At 44.6% G+C, this 20,570-nt stretch overlaps 1 long non-coding RNA gene across 1 annotated transcript; it reads right to left on the bottom strand.

Annotated features, from left to right (window-relative positions):
* Positions 1-293: 293 nt before the first annotated feature.
* LOC142047837 (uncharacterized) lies at positions 294-19,012 on the bottom strand. Its single transcript, XR_012657102.1, has 3 exons — positions 18,878-19,012; positions 10,200-10,337; positions 294-458 (listed from the first exon to the last, which is right to left on the bottom strand). It is a non-coding gene; the product is annotated as an uncharacterized LOC142047837 (long non-coding RNA).
* Positions 19,013-20,570: the final 1,558 nt, after the last annotated feature.

Here is a 20,570-nt window from a genome sequence, read left to right as displayed (position 1 = left end):
CTATTGACATAATTCACCAAAGCACGTGCCTTGCTGAATCAAGGCCTATTTCAGCACCTAGAACCTGACCCAACTCCCACTGACATTTACAGCAGTCTTTTCAGTGACTCCAGTGGAAGTTGGCATTTTGGAAGATGTCTCATAGATAAACTGGTTCAAATCTTTGTACAAACTTTGAATGAAACTGAATATTAGAGTTATAGATGGTCAGTTACATTTTTGTACTCTGTTGTTGATTCTAAAAAGACTATAGACAACCAAAACGAATCCCACAGTTACAGAATCAATTATATATGGAAAGGTTTTTAAATCCTTCTGGAGTGTAGTTCAGGTTTTTTTTGCAATTTGATATATTATTTGTATTATAGTAGTATCTTCAGGAGGCAGTCAGGGCCCCATTGTGTTAAACACACTGTATACTGAGTGAAAGACACTAGCTGCCTGGAAGAGTTTACATTCTAAAGAGACAAAACCAACAAAGGGTAGGAGAGAGGATGCATTAATATATTTCCTTTTTAATACAATCTTACTCCCTGCTCCCCCCCCCTCCACATTTTACAAATGGAGCTAGTCACAGCAGTCTGTCAACTCCATCACCATAGTGACATGTAAGTATGTTTTGGCCAAGTTCCCCCTCCACACACTAATACTGAACACAAAAACGCTGTCTCTCATAGCATCTCCTGGCACAGTCATGCCCCTCTGTTTTATAGCAGTGCATTATTCCCCTCCACCCTCCATTCCTCAATAGGAAATGTACTTTTCCAGTATCTGGTAATATATTTTCTAGTTCAGGCCAGAAGAATTTGTATCTGGTCCAGATGATACATACAGGGGAGAAAGTAATCATTTTACAAAAGACAACTCAACTTCAGTCTCATTTTTTCTATATATTTTGCTATGTGCTATATTGCAGAGCAAGTCAAAAATGGATGGGAAGGGAATTGAAATATTTCCACGGCTCATGAGACACTCATTTTTCATTTTTGAAGGTTTGTTGTGAAGTTTTTAATTGAAAATCTTCTTGAAATGCTCCTTTAAGAAAACCCACGTTTAAATTAGTGAATGTCCTTTTTGTAACTGGCTTGATAAGAGGCAGCAAAAAAAGTTATACCAAAAAAGTAAGTTTTTTGGAGTGGTTTTCAAAAAGGTCATTTTTTGTACAGTATGTGTCAAGCAGCTCTCCTGGACTGTGGCTTAGCTACAGTCCCTCCGTTTATGGTGATGGGTGTGGTTAAAAGTTGATAACGTTTGACTGTGTGTATGTGTGTTTTCTTTGTGTGCCACCCCAGCCCTGTGAAGATAGCTGGCACGGCAGACCTCGAGCGAACCACCCAATGACCACAAGATCCGTTAAGGGACAAAGACACTCAGCCAGGTTTATTTTCAATGAAGCACTGTACTAGTATTCGACTGACTTTACTGGACCACTAATACATGTATGCCCATAACAAAGGACCAGCTCAGTGAATGGCAGATAAAGACATTCCCTCCAAGACACATCTTTATACCCTGATAAAAACAAGTTAGTACTACCCCTCTGATGTGGCTAGTTATTTCCCATCACCTTGTACATGTTGGTTCCATCAAAACATTTTTATTACGTACTATTATCCTGACCTTATCTTTTAGGAGGGATTAGTACGTTCCTGTTATTTTGGGGGAATGTTTTTGTACCATTTTTAATATTGGGATGTTTTGGTACCACTTGATATTGAGATGTGTTTGCCTGAGTACTTTGTGACTAGCATTTCTTAAGAATGTGTATTTTTGCAATATTAGCCTTGTTCTTTCAAGACTTTGTGAGAAGGTCTTGCCTTATGCCAGGCCTTTGACACAAGGACTTATGTGGCTTAATGAATGGGGGTGGCAACCTAGTGACAGATGATGTGGAAAAAGCTTAAGTACTCAATGCTTTTTTTGCCTCGGTTCTCACAGACAAGGTCAGCTCCCACACTGCTGTTCTGGGCAACACAGTATGGAGAGGAGGTGAGTAGCTCTCAGTAGTGAAAGAACAGGTTAAAGACTATTTAGGAAAGCTGGACATGCACAAGTCCATGGGTCCAGATCTAATATATCCAAAGGTGCTGAGGGATTTGGCTGATGTGATTGCAGATCCACTGGCCATTTTTGAAAACTGGAGGCGTTCGGGGGAAGTCCCGGACAATTGGAAAAAGGTAAATATAGTGCCCATATTTAAAAAAGAGAAGGAGAACCCAAGAAACTATAGACTGGTCAGCCTCACCTCAGTCCCTGGAAAAATCTTGGAGCTGGTCCTCAAGGAATCCATTTTGAAGCTCTTGGAGGAGAGGCAGGTGATCAGGAACAGTCAACATGGATTCACCAAGGGCAAGTCATGCCTGATCAACCTAACTGCCTTCTATGATGAGATATCTGGCTCTGTGGGTATGGGGAAAGTGGTGCACATGATATATCTTGACTTTAGCAAAGCTTCTGATATGGTTTCCCAGAATATTTTTGCCAGTAAGTTAAAAAAGTATGGATCGGATGAATGGTATATAAGGTGGATAGAGAGCTGGCTAGATTGTCATGCTCAACGGGTAGTGATCAATGACTCAGTGTCTAGATGGCAGCTGGTATCAAGCGGGGTCGGTCCTGGGGCTGGTTTTGTTCAACATCTTTATTAATGATGTGGATGATGGGACAGATTACACCCTCAGCCAGTTTGCAGATGATACTATGCTGTGGGAAGAGGTAGATACACTGTAGGGTAGGGATAGGGTCTAGAGTGATCTAGACAAATTGGAGGATTGGGCCAAAAGAAATCCGATGAGGTTCAACAAGGACAAGTGCAGAATCCTGCACTTAGGATGGAAGAATCCCATGCACCACTACAGGCTGGGGACCGACTGGCTAATCAGCAGTTCTGCAGAAAAGGACCTGGGGATTACAGTGGATGAGAACCTGGATATGAGTCAGCAGTGTGCCCTTGTTGAAGGAAGGTTAATGGCATACTGGGCTGCATTAGTAGGAGCATTGCCAGCAGATCAGGAAGTGATTATTCCCCTTTATTCGGCACTGGTGAGGCCACATCTGGAGTACTGTGTCCAGTTTTGGGCCCCCACTACAGAAAAGATGTGGACAAATTGGAGACAGTCCAGTGGAGGGCAACGAAAATTGTTAGGGGCTGTAGCACATGACTTACGAGGAGAGGCTGAGGGAATTGGATGTGTTTAGTCTGCAGAAGAGAAGAGTGACGGGGGGATTTGATACAGCCTTCAGCTACCTGAAGAGGGGTTCCAAAAAGGATGGAGCTCAGCTGTTCTCAGTGGTGGCAGATGACAGAACAAGGAGCAATGGTCTCAAGTTGCAGTGGGGGTGGTCTAGGTTGGATATTGGGAAACATTTTCACTAGGAGTGTGGTGAAGCACTGGAATGGGTTACCTAGGGAGGTGGTGGAATTTCCAGCCTTAGAGGATGTTTAAGGCCTGGCTTGATAAAGCCCTGGCTGGGATGATTTAGTTTGTGTTGGTCCTGCTTTGAGCAGGGGCTTGGACTAGATGACCTCCTGAGGTCTCTTCCAATCCTAATATTCTATGATTCTACGTTTTAGGGCCTTTAGGCTCTCTTCCTACTACAATGGGCAGCCACCCCACCCCAGAAGCAGCCCGAGAGCAAGGGAGATGGTGCCTTAGACAGAGTTACAGTCTTCTCCTCTCTTCCCCCTAGCACTTGGAGGTATATGTGGGGATAGTAACTGTCACTGAGGTTGGACCATTCTGAGGTTGCTCAGTTAGATTGGCCAGTGTACTAGGTGACTGTCCCCTTCCTGCGTGCTTGCTTAGAGTGGAGTTGCAGGAGCACAGCACTGAATTACCCCTGCACGACTAGGCCCAAGGGGCTGGGCAACCTGTGTATGGATATAAAACACCCTTCCACCCCTTACAACCAACACTGCATGGGCACAAAGACCAGGGACAGCCCAGCCTTATGTCTCACCACTAATGACTTGTTTTGAGGCAATCCCAAAGCTCTGCAGTGCATTTCCCCTGAGAAGCATTACTTACCCTGCATCCTTCTGTGGGTTTCCTTAGGCAGAGAGTTAGTGAGCGGCAAGCTGGAGCATAAGTCTACAGCATACTAATGTGTATGCCCTAACTGGCTGGGTGGACCCTGCTACCACACACTAAATGCATATTAGGGACCTTTAAGTGCACGGTAGCAAGGTCCACATGGCCATTTATTGTGCAGCAGGCTAGTGCATTACAGATCAATACCCTTGCTTGCCCTGCATTAGCTTTCCAGTTAGACAAGCCCCAGGTGGATGTTAACAATGTCTTACTCCATCAGAATGATACAGATTGCTAGCCAGATTGTTGTGAGTTAGTCTAGACTTGGACTGTGAGCAGGTGGCCTGCATTTTGTGAAATGAGTTTTACTTTATGGCATAAATGAGGTACTTGCCATCCAAAAGCTAGAAGGCAAACCTGCACAGAAGCCAAGAGACTGTGCTGCCAGGGGTATCCACAGGGCTGGCCCCAGGCACCAGCCGAGCAAGCTTGTGCTTGGGGGAGCAGATTCTACGGGGCGGCATTCTACCTAATCCTAGGGTGGCACGGTCGCTTTTTTTTGTTTGTTTGTTTGCTGCTCTGGTCGCCCTGTAGGGGGTGGTGGCTCAGAGAAGGGGAGCGCCCTGCAGCAAACTTGGCAGGGCAGCCCGCAGCCTTCCCACCCCACCGACCGGAGTGGAGCTGAGCCCTCCTGGCAGGTGGCGCGGCAAATTGGGGCCACAGGGCGAGTGCCCTGCTGAAGCGCTGGTTGCCCCTCTTCTCTCTCTCCCCCTCGTTCCCTCCCGCTCCCTCTCCCTCCCATTAGACTGGGTGCGCACTCTGCAGCACAGGGAGTTCCCTGGCTCCGGCTGCCCTGTAGGGTTTTTTGTTTTGTTTTTCCCCTGCTTTGCTGGCTGCGCTGTTGTTCCCCCCCACACACACACTTTGCTGCTCCAGTCTCACTGTTTTTGTGTTGTTCCCCCCGCAGCTTTGCTGCTCCAGCTGTGCCATGTCCCCCCCACCCCCCGCTTTGTCGCTCCAGTTGCATCGTTTCCCCCCCGCTTTGCTGCTCCGGTGGCCCCACCCCCCCTTTTTTTTTTGCTTGGGGCAGCAAAAAAGCCAGAGCCAGCCCTGGGTATGTATACATGTTTTTAAGGGAAAGGATCTGTGCCCGGGGTATCATATAGGAAATATAAATGTAGCCAATAGTTTAGCTTTAGAGACCAAATCCTTGATCCCCCATTCTACCTCCTTGGCATGGCATGGCATCAGCCAATCACTATGTCCAGTGGGTCAGGCCCTGAGATGGCAAACACATGTGAGGAAAAGAATCCTAGGTATAGAGGCAAACGGTCAGATCAGCTAGGTGGGAAGCTGTTTTCCCATTCTGCGAGAATCTAAGGTTTAAAAAGTTTTTGTCCTAATTCAGAACAGGAAAAGTCAATGTCTCAAATATTTTTGTGAACAGAAAATATTAAAAAGTTTTAAATTGGGGTGATCAAAATCACATTGTTTCAATTAAAATCTTGTTTAAAACTTTAAATTAGGTTAAATTTCAAAATAATTATTAGAATACAAAACAAGAACTTTTCCCCTTAGAAAATGTCAAAACAGGTCATTGGCAATTTCAAAACTTTTCAATTTTTTCTTCAAAATGAGAAGTTTCTGAAAGCTCTCTCTTTCCTGCAGAGCTCTCTTTTTGATAGATTTATATCAGAATATTCCTGACCAGTTCTAGCTGGTTTCTGCGTGCCAGAGGTGTTCCCAGAATCAGGCTGCTGCGCGGTGTTTCATGCACTTCCACTAATGGCATCATCTCCCCAGGCCACTGGTTACATAGCCAGTTACTGGAAGTGTTAGACTCTCTCCGATCCTTGGCAGGGGGCTGATTGGCCAGAATAAGCAGTAAGCAGGCCCTGTGGATTTTTATACCACCACACAGATTACAACAAAAACAGTGAAGTTAGATAGAGTCAGATCCATGATACTCAGCAGAAATAATTACTCCTCTGCTACACATCTGCAGACTCCATGCTGTGCTTTGATCAGCAGCCCTTAGCTATTATGATTAAATGGCCATGGGACTGGCCAAGGAATTTGAAGAACTCATGGAAAAACAAGTTAAGTACTGTTTTTATGTAATAGAAGGGCACCATTAAAGCCCTGAGGTTGCATGCTGTATGCCCTGATGTCAAAAATATTTCCTCTCTTCCTGTTCACCCGCCTGAAATGCCTTTTGGAACCACCATGGCATTACAGCAAACTTTGATACAGTCTTTTACTAAATCACCACAGACTTGTCATGTGATAGTCTCATATTTCCAGTCCCATCACTGCAGAACAAGGATATTTTTGTTTGTAAACACAGCAGAGCTGTAACTATCCCCCCAGTGATCTTATAAACATATTTCTATAGCACTGCAAGTGTATTCAACTCTTTACAAACTCAAATAAGACTCATGCACTGCATAAAAAAAGCTTATGATATAAGCTGAACCCAGTATTGTCAATCTCATATTCAATAATTGTGACTCAGATCTCCTCTCCCAACCCCAAAACCATGACATTTAATAAAAATTGACATTCACTTGCCTTTTGGCTTCTGTGCCATCAGAGCACACTCAGGTCACATTTTCAAGCTTTTCTATAACCATGAGCATTAGAAATCTTTTAAAAATGAAAACAGAGATTCTCACCTAGTCACCTGACTCCAGGAGCCAGAACTTTAAAAAAAATGACACTAGATATTGCAGGACTGCTCACCAAAATTGCAAGAGTGGGCAACAACGTAAACAAGACAGAGACAAGCCAGACAGATCAGGAGAAGAAGGGAGGGGGTCATTGATCAGAAGAGAGGGGGATTGCTAGAGGAAATAGGATTAAGACGGGGGCTTGGCAATTGAACACAGGGAAGGTGTTCCAGTTGTAGGGGAATCAAGGCATGAACCGGCATATGAGGGAAAAGGAAAACCAAAGGGCCAGATTCCCTAGCTGGTGTAAGTCACTATAGCACAGTGACTTCAGGGAAGCTGTGGTGGTTTCTACCATCTAAGGCTCTGGCCCAGAGACTAACAAACTGAGAGGAGTGGAGAGAGAGTGAAAGGGAATCAATAGAAGGAGTCCAGAGATGTTGTGGGGACAGGACTGTATCTGGGCTTGCAGGATGACGCAGAGAAGCTGAAATCTGATGCTAGAAGAAACTAGAAACCAGTTTAGGAGTTGGTCACCTTACCATGAGCCAGCTATAGCATCCCCAGAGATGGAATTGTCACATCCCTGACACTAAACAGTGAGCACAACCGAGTGAACCGAGCAAGGTCAGCACAGGCTGACTGGAAAACAGGAGGCTGGAACGTGGTTTACAAACCAGAACACTGGTGATAGCAGCACCATAGCCGGAAGCAGAAGAAAAGTGTGTAACTCTTTAACCTGAGCTGTCTCCAATAATTATTAAAAAAAAAAAAAATGTCAAAACAATCCCAACACTGAGTTAAGGTTATGGTTACTAAGGACAAACACCCAAACCCACAGAATTTAGGAAATGTAGAAAAAAGCTATACAGGAGCCTCCATTAAGGAATTCTACACACCACCACACCACCCACCAGAATGTGGCATTGCAGAGGGTCTTCACCTCAAGCATCCCCTTTTGCCAGCTGATGTGGTTCTGCCACAGTATTCTTCTACTGACTTGGCCCTCTGGACTGATCACATATAAGATCAGTCCTCTTCCAGGGTAGCAGATGTCCAATTAAACAAACAAACTACATCATGCTTTATCCCCTTGGGCCTGACAGGTTTCCTACTACCTCCTCTCCCTGGGGATTCCAGAAGCTTCTCCCAGTGGCCTCCCTATTTCTTATGGGCCCTAGCTCAGAACTTCCCACAGGAACCTAAGCTGCTGCCTGCAGCTCCTAACCCAGCTTCCTTCTGACTGTGCTCCTTTAAGCCATTTTATCACAAGACTCAAGTGTTCACTGTCCTAACAGCTGACCCCTCATCCTGCCCTCTCAGGCTGGGCTGCAGTTAATTACAACACAAGAGGGGCTGATTTGAACAGGGTTGGGCTAGTCCCAACCATCTTGGGGCATAAAGGGGCAGGGATCCTACAATCTACTACCTTCTCCCACATGCACCCCCAAGCAGTAGCAAAGAACCCTGAGATATGCAGGGCCCACAGGAATTTATAGAGCACAGCTTTGCTAACTCCTATGCTTTTATCACAAGTCTCATGGTGTTTTTTTAAAGCCCTAACTCCTAGAGTCAGGTAATAATGTGGGAATCTCAGGTTGCGTTTTTATTTTTTATAAAGGATCTAGCCCTCAGGGTTCTGGATTAAAACTTGAAAACATCAATGATAAGGGCTCAGACATCAGACGGGAAAATAGAGCCCAAAATTTAAGATCGCATAGTATTTTGGGGTCTTTTGATTTTTTTGAACAGTTGAGGCTGCTGAAGGAAGATAGATGTGTTTGGACCATAAATAAATGTTATGTTATCTTTTCTTGTGTGTCACATTGGGATCATAGGCTCACTTATACCATTGCAAGGCAAAGCATTCCACTCTGGCTCTGTTCTGTCAGAGCATTTAAATAGGTGCTTAGCTTTAAGCAGGTGAGTAGTCCCACTGAAATCAACAGGACTTGAGCATGCCCTTAAAGTTAAGCAGGTGCATAAATGCTTTACTGAACAGGGGTGAGGTTGCTCCTATGACTAAAGTCAAGCATACAGTTAAGTGCCTTGCTGAATGAGGACCTTAGCCTATAAACCGCAATTCACAGAGTAGTTCTTTCAAAAGAAGATCCCCCCAGCAACAGAACCTGCTCTTTTCAAAACTAGAAGATCAAAGCTTTATAATTCCTTCATATTTTAATAGTTCTCTTTCCATCTGTCATACATCAATGAGTCATTGGGAATTAAGCTCTCCTTTGGGGAGTGCCACATCTTAAGCACTTCTGTAGTTTGTAAGCCGCTTGCAATTGTGCAGCTTATCAGTTATTCACTCAGTCTGTGAATGAGCCTCAGCTTCTCATTCATAAACCAGCTCCTATTCCTTGAATAAAAGGGGAGGAGGGAGACACTTGCTGTGTTTCTGTCATCTCTTTCACACACTGGCCTCTGCTTGCTGAATCAATGGGGACCCCAGGCAACCTCTGGCTTTGCTGTGTTGTGCCAGGGTTTTCTCTATTAAAAGAGAAGGTAGCAACAACCAGCCCCAGCACAACAATGATCTAAAGGCAGAGAAAACCCATCTGCAGATAGAAGCCCCCTTTGTACAGGGAAGAATGCCTGAAAAAAGCTTTAATAAAATAGACCTGAGTTCTTGAACGTTGCAGGTTAAAGAGGGAGTGGGCGTTGATTTAACAATGGAGAAGGATGCTGTGTTTACATAATAGAGGCAAAGAGAGGAGGATGAAGTAGCAGTCAGAGAGATAAGAGACCTGTGCTCATGAATGAACTCCAGGCACAGCCCTGCTGCATAAAGAGAAGCCTCTTACTGGTATGGCATTGTTGTGGCATATCTGCTCCTTCTCTCAGCCAGAACCTAGAAATGTAGATGTAGAAATGTAGATCCTTAAAAGCATTAGGAAATATCTAAAGGGTAACAAGATTTGCAAATATGAGTAGAGATTTTTGGAGCCTCATTTTTTTGGGTGGCCAAATTGGCATGCTATAAAAAGGCCCTGTTTGAAAGTGTTGTGAAAATCAGGCCCTATTAAAAGGTCTTTCAAGTTGGGGACTTGAAATCACTTATGAAAATCTTGGGCACTGTTTGAATTTTAGATGACAGCTCAGGTCAGATCTTGCTTTATTGGAATGTCATCTGTCCCTGATATGAACTAAGTTCAGAGGCGACACTATGCCTTCGAGGTAGGCAGCAAAGTGCCTGAGCTAAGTATGATAAGAGCTTGAATGTCTATTGAGACCAACCCACAAAATGCCAAACCTACTGATGTTTGCCCGTCACTAATTCAAATCAAGCACTCAGAATGATGGATGTGGGCAGGCATGTGCTACCATGTATGATTTTTAATTCTGACTCCTGAGGTGCAATGTTTCTTTTGGGAAATGACAGATTTGGTCCATTCTTCTTCAGGCCTTTCACTGATTTTTATAACAACAATGCTAGCTTCTGCAGAGACCCCAGTGGGGTCCCCATGTGTCAGGATGGCCCCCCTGAACAACTCACCCTTCTTGAGAGGGAGGCTCTTTTGAAACCTCTTCAGTCCTTTTTATTCCTCTCCTAGAATTGTCTCAAGTGTTTGCTGAGAAGTGGCTTGTCTTGAGTCATTCTTCCCTTCCTGCTTGTTTTTCCCCTAACAGCCCTCTATTAAACAAACAAACAAAAATTCAGATAGTAAACATCCCAATAGACAGGTCAACATACATTGTTCATAATTAGTACAGAGCAGCTCTGATTCCATCACATGTGCTCCTTATTTTATTATGGCAAAGCCACATTCCTTTTGCCTCAGGATTATTTGATTAATAAGGCAAGTCATATACCTTGAGGAGTCCCTGCCTCCAACACACCTTACAGAACTGATGTACCATCACCTAGAGATTTGAGGTTAGGCACTTCAACAAATGCATACATACATTTGAACCCATGGTTCATCATCATGCGTTTGTATTATGGTAGCACTTCGTGGCCCAATGTGCTAGCCTTTTCCACAGCTCCCATTGGCCAGGAACAGCGAACCACAGCCTCTGCGAGTGGCCATGCCTGAGGATGGTCAATGTAAACAAACTGTTTCACAGCCCACCAGCGGATTACCCTGACAGGCTGCAGGTTGCCTACTGTTGTGCTAGGGTCTATATGAACATAGACACACCCACAGGGCTGAGGGGAAAACAGAGGTCCAAGGAGGTGAAGGGATTGGCTGCAGATGACACAGCAAAGCCAGAAATAGAAACCAGCGCTCCCAAGTCCTAGTCCAGTGCACTGTTCTCTGGACCATGTTGCCTCACAAGAAATTACACCTCCAAAGAGGGAGGCTGGTTTTCAACATCTGGCCTTTCATTGTCAATGGAAAAAGCAGCTCCTCTTTACTGTGTGTCCTGGAGATGCGTGTACAACATTTTGAACCGTCCTGTGGCTTCATTGGCTTGAGAGTTGCTTGTTGGCTAGTTTTTTGCTTGTAGCTTGTTGCAGCTTGTTGCTTCTTGTTTTTGATTGGCTCCCAGCAAGCAGGGGCAAGGGGCAAGCACAGGCAAGATGGGGAGAGAGTCAGGGGTGCACAGTCCCAGACTGCAGGCCGGGGGGAATCTAGTCACAGAGTGTTGGGGTTCTGAGGGATTGGCTTGTTTTGGCCTTGTTTTGAAATGAGATGAGCTTGATTTTTGGCTTATTGTGAAAGTCGGGGTGCTAATTTACTGTGTGAAAGTTGGCAACTGTGCCTCCCACTGGCCTTGGGTATCTATAGGGAGCTCTTTATGCAACCTCTTTTATACCCCCTTTTGCCACGGCTGCTAGTGAGGGTGTCAACTAATGCCAATTGTCAGGATGATTTGTGTATTGCTGTCTGTGCTGGGAACACCAAGTTGACACCCAAGCCCCTGAATAGCAATCCAATGAGTAATTGTTTGCATTGCTTCAAAAAGGGGTCGGATTTGAACCCAGGACCCAGCAATAAATCCCAGCCTACTGAGCCATTTAAATCTCTTGTGTGGGGCAGATGCTATAACAATTTAAAGCAAGGCAACATGCACTATGAACTCCACTTATGGGAGTTACAGAGCATTCTATTTCTGCTGGGAGATGGATACCATCACATCAAATTTGGACCCAAATGTATGTTCTCTCTGGGGCCTGCCCACCTCACAGATTTGATCTATTGAAATCAGTGGAGTTGTGTTGAGACACTGTAATCGTTAATGTAGACAGCACCTCTACCAGTAGATAGTGATAACTATCTTAATGTTATCTTGTATGTTGTCGATCTGACCTGGAGGGCGAGCAGGATGTTCAGTCCTGTCTGTGTATACTGGAATTGGTGCTTGCATTGCCCCAGTAAATCCATGTGCTTCCATCAATGACTATTACAATGCACCAGAATTGCCCAAATATCTTTGAACATCCATTATGTTTGCAAATCAACATACTGTTTGTTGCCAGTAAGTTGCATTCCTCCCCCAGTTCCGATCTTTTGACAGTCATGTTTTTTAGATTGTAAGCTCTTTGGGGCAGAAACTCACACACACAGAAAGGCTCCCTACCCCCTTAATTGCAGTTAGTGTCTAGATATTACTGTAATCCAAATAAAACAAACTGTAGTCCCTACTGAAATGCTACCGCTTTCCCTCCCATTCTTCTTAACTTCACTTGGTGCCCTTTCTAAAACAGTTGTGGCAGGTTTCTGCTACATTTGTCTACTGTAGTTTGTTATTAAATGTATATCTTACAGTGAGCTATAGCTTTTCAAGAACTAGGCAACTTATACTTTGAATAGATTATTCAATCATTAGCAGAAGTGCACTGTATAAAAAGTACAGCAAATTGCAGATAATTTGCTCTCTGCTGTTAACTTTTTCCCACAGGATTTAAAATCCAAGACAGCTCCAGGACAGAAGTTGTAGATTCTGCTACTGCACTACTGATCAAAGATTCACCACAAGCCAAAGATAGATTGCTATGAAAGCTATGAAGGAGAAGCTTTCTGTCCCATCTAACTCCCATTATTTTTAAACAGAAAAAACCCATACAATACCTAGTCATAGCTGGGAACACTGTCTGCTTCACTTATGGCCTGATCTAAAGCCTAGTGAAGTCCACAGGAGTCTTTCCACTGATTTCATTGGGCTTTAGGTCTTGGCCCTTGGGACTCAATCCTGCACTTCTCACTTAGCAAAGCCAGTGGAAGTGTGGCCTGATTCTGCATTCCTGACTTTGGCTTCTGAAAAAAGATCAGCAATGTGGTGTGTCCCAAAGCTGCATTCAGTCTCCACAAGGGAGAGGAGCAGCAGGCACATTGCCAGGCAGAAACTTCCCTGACAAGTGGCAGTGAGCAGCTGGCTATTCCATTCAGCTCATCACAGCCAGGTCCAGCCCCAACTCAACAGTGCTCTGGAACCCTTCAAGCGGATATTCCCAGATCTGCTGAAGAAGGTAGCATGGGCATTGTAAATTGGCTTGGGGGCCAGTAGACCCCAGCAAGTAGTCACTGAGCAAATCAGCTTCAGCCGAGGAGCAGAGAGAAACCAACCAGAAAAATTTTTTGAACCACTTCCGCAGAGACAACTAGTCACCCATATGCAGAGAACCACTGCAGAAACTATATGTTCCTGCCAAAAGTGTGTGTGTGGGGCGGGAGGAGAAGCACAGTGAGGGCTTCAGAAGTGTTACTGAGCATGCTCCATCCAAGCCAAGCAGCAAATCTTGGGGTGCATGGAGGGGTGTTTCATGTAACCCTGCATGCCCATCCCTCACGCGTCACCTCTGACTGTAGGAGATATTGCAGTCTCAGAAACTGAAGGAGAGTGCCAAGATATATAGGGCTCCCTATGGACACGATGCAGGTGGAACGTTACAAGCAGAACGCAGTTCCATTAGATGCCAAAGTGGCATGTATTCATGGGAGGCATCCAGTTTACCTGAGGAAGTGTGTTCTAATCCATCCCCATCCTACCTCCCCACCCTTCTCAGCAGCCTGCTTCATGGTTAACAGCCAAACGAAAACATCTTGTCCTCGCTGCACCCCAGAAACAATGGCACATCTGAGACACCGATGAACTTCTCTTGGAGTCATGCTGACCTAAATCGGGATTATCATCAGTTCCTTTATATTCATTACCGAGAAGAGTTGGCAGCATTAATGGCTTCTGCAATGATTCATGGGTTTAAATGCCTAATCCCCTTGAGAAGAGGAAATGAAAGCCAAGCTGAACACCACACACACACACACACACACACACACACACAGAAATATATTTAACAACCATGTGCTGTGCTGAGGAACTCAGGAAAGTTTAGCTAAGTTTTTTTTCTTGTGGTTGGTTTGGTGCTAAATTATGGCAGCTGGCATTTGAAGGCAGGGTGGGCAAACGGGATGTGGGTGACAGGAAATAATTACTCCAACTTCCTTATGTTGATTTTAGCTCTTCAACTAAACTCTGCAGAGGTGCTTCTTGCTCCAGACTCTTCAGCATAGGATCAAAACCATCTAAGGAGTAAGAACACATTATGCTTCAGGGCCTAAGCCAGCCACTAGTTCATGGGATAAGGAATAAGATTCCCCTGTGGGCAGATAATTCCATTATGGGGTTTCTTGAAACTTTCTATGAAGCTTTTGGTATCAGCGCCATCAGAGAGATAATACCAGAGAGGCTGGGCCACTGGTCTGATCCAGTGGACCAATTCTGACATGCCAGCTCACCCCTGGAGAAGTAGTCAATTCAGAACCTAGTTCATCCACTCCTATGTATGTGCCTAGATGGCCCATATCTTCATAGGATCCAAGTATAGATAGCATCTATCAGAGTCAGGAATTGAACCTAGGTCTTTCAAGGTCTGTTTACAAGCCCTTCCTTCCTACTCATCTTAGAATTCCTTGTTACAGGTGGGTTACATAGCCTAGAGTTATGGTTGCCAACCCTCCAGGATTGGCCTGAAGTCTCTACTGAAAGTAATCAGGGTGATTTTAACAGGACGTTTTAAGAAAATGACATTACGTCATGTTGGGGGGAAAAGTCTCCTGGAATAGCTTCAGTCAGAGTTGGCAACCCTACCCAGAGTCCAGCACATTGTTTTGCCCACTTTAGCTAAAACAAGCAATGACGCTATCTACAATACCACTCCATCAGGGAGATACAAATCAAGGTGCAAGGATACTGGAGGCACACTGAGAAACAGACATGAACACTTGGAGCAGCGTGACTGCAAAATGTTCAGCTCTCAGCGATCCCACATGCTGGGCTGCCTAGATGGAGAGGGCTGCGAGTGTGGGTTTGGGAAAGCTTTGGATGTGCCAGGAACAACCACTGATTTACCAAGAAATTGAGCTATAATACTGCTAAGTGTTTCAATTAAAAGGCTCGGGACGTCCAAATATCAGAGCCAAGTAATTCTCTAGTAATACATTTGGGTTATGGATATGACTTTGGGTTTAAACTCTTAACAGAAACATTATAGGGACTGTTAAGACAAAACACAATGAAGCTGACTCTCTGGAAGGGAGCCTCAGATTCCCCATATGCTCAGCACCAGATGTTTAAATCAAGCTACCATGGGAGACCAGGATTGCACTAAAAACAGGAGAGAGGAAAGCACTCAGGGAACTGCCTCCCCCACAGCCTTGTTAATTAGAAGTAGAACAATGGTCTCCCAGTGTACGCAGAAAGGGATGGATTATGGCTCAAAGATGGATTGAGACCAGTCAACTCAAAATAAGGGACACATGTCATTTATTTATTTTTCAGGTGAAGCAGTGAGGCTCTTTTGTAGTATATAGGGTTGGTCCTCTGGGTCAGGGGTTCCAGCTCATGTGTTTGATCCTTTCCTAACCCATCAATGTGGTGCGACACGAGCCCATAACTCAGGTTATTCTGGTCTCTTGGTTATAAATCCAAGAGTTGGACTAGGATTGCAAACCTGCCAAGTGAAACTGGGCCAGTTTATAGTTTAAACCAGGCAGAATCTGGTGGTTTTGACATACCATCAAGTAAAACACCAAACAAGGCTTTTGCAAGGCACAAATGCCATACGCCTCCTGCTTAATAATTAGTAACTAAGTACATGGTAGATAGCTTACAATGGCTGAATAGTTACAGTAGACCCAAATCAAAATACTAAACTCGCCATGCCACAAAGCCTGCAAGAACGCCAAACATTTTACCTGGGCTTCACAGCTCTGGAAAGGGCCCCACGCTGCAAGAAGGTAACCCCTGAGTTAGCTGAGACACACGATTGACTAACATAAGACTTCAGAAAACAATATAAACTGAGTTCAAGACTTGACCTAGGTAATTATATGGAGCTTGATCCAGAGCCCACTGAAGTCAATCGGAGTCTTTCTAGTGACTTCAAAGGGTTTTAGGTCAGAACTCTAATGTACATAGATACAAAAATTTATATAGCAATGTTCATATGAAATGTTAATTCCACAAAATATCCAGATTTACTTAATTGATTCCAAGGCCAGACTATCATCTAGTCTGACCTCCTGTAAAACATAAGCCGGAAAACTTCCCCAGAATAATTCCTAGAGCAGATTTTAGAAAAAATTTAGAACAGTGTGGGAAAAAGACATATCTGGCTTCAAGACTAAGCTTGAAAAGTTTATGGAGGGGATAATGTGATGGGATAGCCTAATTTTGGCGATTAATTCATCTTTGATTATTAGTGGTAAATATGCCCAATGGCCTGTGATGGGATGTCAGATGGGGTGGGATCTGAGTTACTACAAAGAATTCTTTCCTGAGTGTCTGGCTAGTGAGTCTTGCCCACATACTCAGGGTTTAGCTGATTGCCATATTTGGGGTCAGGAAGGAATTTTCCTCCAGTGCAGATTGCCAGAGGCCCTGGGGGTTTTCACCTTCCTCTGCAGTGTGGGGCATGGGTCATTTTCTGGAGGATGCTCTGCACCTTGAAGTCTTTAAACCATGATTTGAGGCCTTCAGTGGCTCAGACATAGGTTTGGGGTTTGTTGCAGGAGTGGGTGGGTGAGATTCTGTGGCCTGCATTGTGCAGGTCAGACTAGATGATCACAGTGGTCCCTTCTGACCTTAAAAAGTCTAGGACTAAAACCAGCCAAGCTTGATTTTAAAGTTGTCAGTGCTGGAGAATCCACCACAGGTCCTGGTAAGTTGTTACAACAATTTATTACTCTCACTTCTAAAAACATGCCTTGTTTCCGGTCTGAAATAAGGGATAATCACACAAGATCTACTGTAATTGGCACCCAGAAAGGTTTCCTTTTTCCCCCAATGGACTTTCTGAAGTATTCTCTAACAGATCCCCTCTCTCTCAGTATTTTCCCATTTCCCTTTTCTTACCCTAGGAGCACCTGGAGTCTCACTGACTCCTCCACAACTGAATCCATGCAGTGCGATGAGCTACATTGAAGTCTGAGTCAGATGAGCACACAGTTCAAGCCACCTCCACATCTTAAAAATAGGATGAACAACTTTCTGGAGAGAAGCAGCTTTTCTATTCATAGAAAGACTAATTTGCATATCGAGCAGCAGGTCTGATGGCACTCTCACAGGCTAGGTTTCACAAGAATTCACATCCCATACTTCTGAATTTCCAGGTTTAGCCTCTCTGTAGCAGAGTGCAAACATTTCACGTTACTTCAAAAGATGATCAGGGATCCTCCTGATAACTGTACTACCTGCAGTCCTTGCACGATCAGCCAGTGACAATCAGCGTAGGCATTTCAGCACCTTTTCCAAAGAAATCCTTGTGTGAAGAAACAACATAATATCATCCAGTCTGCTCTACCCTGAGTTGCAGTTTAGTTCCTGGAAATGCTACATTTAGCCAAATTCTACCCTGCTCTACCAGTTCGACTTTAAAGGGTTTGCTGCACAGGTGTAACTGTAGAATATGGCCCTTATTTGATTAGGGAAGGTGGTCTGTATTATAGCAGAGCAACAGCTGCTATCTTGATTCCAGGGACCTCTTGAAATAGATGATAGAGGCTCATGATTTTGAGCAAAAGGGCCAAATCTCTTTAGCTGGGGTTGTAACACTCTCATCCTCTGCAGATCAGGACAGAAGTAGGTTTGTCACACTCACCAGCAGGTTACAGTAGCACCTACCTAAAAAGACTGTATTGATCAGCTGAAGGTGCACTCATCCTGGTAGCTGTTTAAGTGCAAGTTTGTGAAGAGGAGGGTATAACTCTACTTTCCTGGTCAGCATTATATTGACAAATTCTTTTCTAGACGTGCAGCAGCCTTATCCTAATGCCCCATTATGCAACTGATGTTTCATAGAATCATAGACATATAGGGCTGTAAGGGACCTCAAGAAGTCATCAAGTCCAGCCCCTTGCCCGGTGGCAGGACTAAGTAAACCTATACCAGTGGTGCCCAACCTTATTACCAGGAGGGCCACACAAACCTAAGCACAACCTTGTGTGGGCCACACAGATTCGACACATTTTCATAAGACGCGAAGTCACCTGTATTGATTTATATTTTAGATAGAAACAACCTATGTGTAGTATTGTCTATTCAAAAACAAATAAAGAAATCAGTGAACAAAACATGTATCAGAATTATAGAAAACAGGAGGAAAAAAAATAAAGAACACATAACCCTCTCCTTACTTAGCCATTAGTATGTTGTGTTGGAGCACACCACAGGCTTTATGAAACGCTCTGGTGGGCTATGTACAGCCCCGGGCCATAAATTGGGCACCCATGACCTGGACCATCCCTGACAGGTGTGTGTCCAACCTGTGTAAAAACTTACAATGATGGGGATTCTGCAACCTCCCTTGGAAGCCTATTCCAGAGTTTAATTACCCTTATAGTCAGAACATTTTTCTTAAATCAAACCTAAATCTCCCTTGCTGCAGATTAAGCTGTTAGTTCTTGTCTTACCTTCAGTGGACATGGAGAACAATTGATCACAGTCCTCTTTATAGCAGCCCTTAACACACCTGAAGACTGATATCAGGTCCCCCCTCAGTCGTCTTTTCTCAAGACTGAACATGTCCAGTTTTCTAAAGCTTTCATTATTTTTGTTTCTCTCCTCTGGACTGTTTCGAGTTTGTTCACATCTTTCCTAAGGTGTGGCGCCCAGAGCTGGACACATTACTCCAGCTAAGGCCTCAGTGCCAAGTACAGAGGGACAATCGCCTCCTATGTCTAACGTAGGACCCTCCTGTTAATACACCCATGACAGGGTTGCTCTACTCACCGCTGGACAGCGCCACCACCTGGCAGTTCTGGGGATTAGCTCAGCCAGGCAGAGGCTCCTTTCAGCGATTACACCGTTAGTTTCTCCTCTGCAGCCACTCTTTCGCTTCAGGAACGGCAGCGTCCTCTTCGTGATTCAGCCCTCCAGCCAGTTCACTGTTGTGGTTTCTCCTTCCGGGAGAGTGTATCACGGTTCCCACTCTTCAGCAGCCTGAGGCTTCATTGCCTCACAGGGCCACTCCCACAGTGGCTGGCAAGGGAACCTGGGCCCACCCTCTACTCCGGGTTTCAGCTCAGAGACCCTGTACACAGCAGCCGAGATCCATTCCTTGCACCTTGCTGCCCTTTCCTGAGCTGCTTCTATACTTCCTGGCCAGTGCTTAATATGTAATGAAAGAGGTGCCATGGCTCAAGCAATTTTTTTTACATTCATAATGGATGCAGCAAGCCCAGAGGTGCTGGGGCTATAAACTGCCAAGCCTAGAGGGCTTAGCCCTGGCAAGTCCTGGCACAAGTTAAGCACTAGTCCTGGCCCTGCCCACTCCTCTGGTTTGCCAGTCTCTCCACTCCCTCCTCCCATGGAGTAACTTTAGACAGCTCATTTCTCCAGCCCCCCAACACACCTCCACTTTCCCAGGGAATGACTGTAGCCCCTTCTGCTTCTAATTTCCTGTCTTTTGTAGAAGTCTCACTTGTCCCTTAGAGGTGAGTGTCTCTTCAGTTAGCTGCCACCAGCCTAAAATGCCCCCATTTTCAGCCTAATTAGCTAATTCAACTCTTGCCAGGCCAGTGCAGGGCTCATACCCCTTCCCAACACCCAAGAATGATAGTCTTTTTCTCAGCTGCATCACATTGTTGACGCATATTCAATTTGTGATCCAATGTAACCCCCAGATCCTTTTCAGCAGTACTACAACCTAGCCAGTTATTCCCCATTTTGTAGCTGTGCATTTGACTTTTCCTTCCTAAGCGTAGTACTTTGCACTTGTTGATTTCAGACCTATTCTCCAATTTGTCAAGGTTGTTTTGAATTCTAATCCTGTCCTCTAAAGTGCTGCAACCCCTTACATCTTGGTGTCATCTGCAAATTTTATAAGCACGCTGCCCACTCTGTTATCCAAGTCATTAATAAAAATATTGAATAGTACTGGACACAGGACTGACTCCTGTGTGACCCCATTAGGTATGTCCTCTCACTTTGACAGTGAACCATTGATAACTTCTCCGAGTATGGTCTTTCAATCAGTTGTGAATCCAAGTTATAGTAATTTAATCTAGATCATATTTCCTAGTTTGCTTATGAGAATATCATGTGGGGCTGTGTCAAAAACCTACTTTCCTGGACCTTTGGGAGGACTGATGATGGAGGAGTGGATGGAGAGGTTTATTTTCATCTTTTTCAAACATTTGTCCAAGTGTCCCAATAAGTATGGGTGGGACTTTTGAGAAGCACTCAGCATTGAGCTAACTCAGGATGAGGAGGAGGAGATGTTCAGAAGGCCAATAGCCATTAAACACCTAATTCCCATTACATTTGGTCAAGTGGGGGGAGAAGTAGGTCAACACTGAGCATTCTTGAACATCCCACTTTAAAGGCTGGCAGAGAGAGGAGAAATTAAGAGTCCTTGTTCTCCCTAGCATATATTTCAAGACAAATAAGAAAGGCTAAGTCAAATACAAATTTCCACTGCAGC

This window comes from Chelonoidis abingdonii, chromosome 16, assembly GCF_003597395.2.
Source record: "Chelonoidis abingdonii isolate Lonesome George chromosome 16, CheloAbing_2.0, whole genome shotgun sequence".
NCBI lineage: Eukaryota > Metazoa > Chordata > Testudines > Testudinidae > Chelonoidis > Chelonoidis abingdonii.
The sequence above is the reverse complement of the archived record's forward strand: the minus strand, read 5'-3'. Positions and strand labels throughout refer to the sequence as shown.